General features: G+C 36.1%; 1 long non-coding RNA gene across 1 annotated transcript; it reads right to left on the reverse strand.

Annotated features, from left to right (window-relative positions):
- Positions 1 to 962: 962 nt before the first annotated feature.
- Positions 963 to 1,771, reverse strand: LOC113332021. Its single transcript, XR_003351286.1, has 3 exons — positions 1,725 to 1,771; positions 1,157 to 1,231; positions 963 to 1,026 (listed from the first exon to the last, which is right to left on the reverse strand). It is a non-coding gene; the product is annotated as an uncharacterized LOC113332021 (long non-coding RNA).
- Positions 1,772 to 3,486: the final 1,715 nt, after the last annotated feature.

Genomic DNA, 3,486 nt, shown 5'->3' on the forward strand with positions numbered 1-3,486 from the left:
AAGCATACATCTAATATCACCACCAAGTTCATTCTGCAGCTTCAATTGCAGCAGCAATGTTAAAGTAATATGTCGATTGAAACTATTTCAATCAACTAATAACGGATAAAAGTTTCATATTAGGTTACATATGCATATCCCAACAAATTAGCATAGTTACACATCTATTTTGCATGTGTAACTAATATATACACATCAATTTAGCTTGTGTAACTAGAAGTTACACATCTAATTAGCATGTGTAACTACTAGTTACACATCCATAGTCTACCAATACTATGCTGGTAAAAAAGCCTTACACTGTGAAGTGGGAAACCTGGTAAAAGTTCATACACAAGAAAACTGTACTACATGTAATCGGCAGTTACACATTCATATATCATGTGTAATTCGCAGTTACATATGTCATAAGCATATGTAATAGGAAGTTACACATGCATATGGCATGTGTAAGCCGCAGTTACACTTCGGTGTTTTTTAAAGCCATCTTACCATTGGGAGAATAGATACTGAGATGAATTGGATCGGTAGAGATAGATTTGGAGCGTCATGTCCCTTTATTTGTTTCATCTGTGATCTCCTATCTCAGAGCAGCTACATAAATATAACAGATAAGCATGTTAGATGAAATTTATCAAATTGGGTCAGTTGTACAAATTATACTTAAATTTCAGAGAATCAAATGCTTAACGAGGACACCTTTGTATATCAAACAACAAAATTAGTTACAATGATGACCAAAATTTGCAGAGTAACCAAAACAGACCTAAGACCACGTAAAAAACAGATTAAACATACTTCCAACATTTGCAGAGTAACCAAAACATTTGCAGCATGACATCGGAAAATGAAGTACCTAACAACCAAATAACTAAGACACAACCAGTGAGAAACAACCAAAAAATTTACCTCAAGAGCAAAACATTGGCAGCATGGCATCTGAAATGAAGTACCTATAATCATCTTTATCAGTTGACTTCTACTTCTCAGCACTGCTTTCTTTCATATATGTCAACACATATGAGCCTGGTGATAAGGATGAATCAGAGCTTTCTAATTTCTCAGAAAATTACAACAATTGAGCAATCAAACTCTTTTGTGATTCAAGAGTGTTTTCTGTTGTTTCATCTATAGCCACTTGGATAAACAAACTAACCAATGAAGCAGTTCTCATTCAATTTATCAATTCTGATATCACCAGTGCCTCCTCATCCTCCTAAAGAACCCCTACCTGCACCACCAACATCACCAGACCAGTTCATATGAGTGGATGAAAAATCAAATCAAATCTATGGGTAACAGAGACAATGATTCTTTGATACTGAATCTCAAAACATTATTTTAGATCGTAGCTACAAATTAAGATTTACGACGAATAGATATGAATTTTTTATTCAAGTTTTTTCAAAAAATCTAAATCAAAACAACCAGAGTGAGTAGAAAATTGTAGATCTATGCTTCGATTTCAATTAGGATAGGTTAATTAAAAAAAAATGAAGATATAGGTTCTGAAAACCCTAAAATCCTTAAGAGAAGATGATACTTATACGCAAAATCATGCTCATCTTTCCCATGATTAAGGATCTAAACTCTAATTACGGATCAGATAATGAAATCGAGATTAATTTTCATTTTTTTTTTCAAAATCATTAAAATCAAACCACGAGAAATTTGATTTCAACTCGAAATCGATTAATGAAAGCTTTAAAGGAAGATTAACTTACCTTTCAATTCGTTTTTCCTGATGTTTCTCTTCGATTTCTTTGGTTAATTATCAGACTAAACAAATCATCTGCATCTTCCGTAAGATCTATCTTTTGATCAGATTCAATCGATCTTTGACATAAATGAAACTACAGAGGCATAAAAGGAGAAGATGCAATCAATCGTTGTTGTTGCAGTCGAAGATTTGATGAAGACGAAGAAGATTTGATGCAGTCGAAAATGAATCTCAGGAACCCTAGAAACCATTGTTCTACAACAGAGAGAGATAAAGATGAAAGAGAAAGAGAAATGAAAAGAAGCTTCTGGGATTCCCTTGTATAAATACTAAAGGGCAATGTTGCCATTATTAAAGTTCGGAATAATTAATTATGGGCCTGATCTAAAGATAATTTGATTTTTCGGGCCTAGTAATATCATTTTATGAAAGTGTGGAGTTGAGGGTGGAGGATCCATTTTGTGGGGCTTCTATATGTTTGAACCCATATAGTAGGGGTTCTAGTATTTTTCACTTATTAAAAACCCATCTGAACCATTTCGAAAAAATTGAGCACAAAATTTTGGCCTGATTTCGGGATTTTGCCCTACGAACAAAATCAAGCAAAAGTTTTCAACGACTTATGTCGTGTTTCAATTAACTTAGTTTGAATCTTTTCTCGGCTATTCACTGAATTGATTTGCTATTGCAGTGATAATAGAAATGGTGTAGCTAATAACAACCGAAGGAGAAATTCACAACTGATTTTCTTTGCCCCTATACGGGTTGTATCTCTAGTCTTCACCATCGGGTTCTATCTCTAATCAGTTCAATTGGGTCTCATCAATGCAACTTCGGAGGAGGTCATCTCGGGACAAATTTCCATAATCCCGGTTTCTACCATTTCCGGGGTCACGGCGTAGCTAAGATGTCAACAGCGGAATCAGCTTTGTAGAATCAAGCATCAACAAGACCTCAATTCAGTCCATAACAGCACCTCCAGAAAGCGTCATCGAAGTGTATGGAGAGGAACTGGCGTGAAACATATACATGGCGATAAAAGGCACCATCGACTGAACCCAGAGATGCATCAAAATCAGCTAAGTTTATGATGCTAATGGATTAATAAATGAAACTTAAGAAAAATATTCATGCCTACGTAACTCCAACATCAGCTAACTAATTTTAATGTCTTTCATTTTCGGATAGTTAGCATTCGGTCATGATCCAATGATGCATGCAGGAGTTCCCATAATCACTTATAATCGATCCATTTCCTGCAAGATTTAAAGTTGTAAATGAAAGATTAAGCCTGTCGCCAGGAGGCAATTGTTTGCAAGGAGTCTACGGAAAAGAGCCTTTCAACTGTTTCCCACAATTACTCAGTTGTACCAACTTTGAAGCTTGAAACGGAAAAGTAGAGGATGGAAACGATTCCCATGGAATCCGTGAAAGACAAACCCGATGACACCAATATGAATGGCGGTAGTAGCTCAGATCTTCCATTTGATAGCAACCCCGGGTGACAAAATACCAAAGACACCACAAAACGCCTTCAACTAAATGGCAGTATGGCACCGCTCTCACCTTTTCCTTTTTGCCACTCATTAATATCAAATGGAACTCTGATAACAACTAACGATGTATTCATAAGCTCCACCAAAGTCTCCCATCTCTCGCTGCCTTATTATCCGAAGCTTTTATCCATCATCGAGGTCAACTGATACCACCATCAACACTTCATCAGCAACCTGTACCACCAGCAACACTTCATCGGCAACCTGTAC

Source organism: Papaver somniferum, unplaced genomic scaffold (assembly GCF_003573695.1).
Source record: "Papaver somniferum cultivar HN1 unplaced genomic scaffold, ASM357369v1 unplaced-scaffold_128, whole genome shotgun sequence".
Taxonomy (NCBI): Eukaryota; Viridiplantae; Streptophyta; class Magnoliopsida; order Ranunculales; family Papaveraceae; genus Papaver; species Papaver somniferum.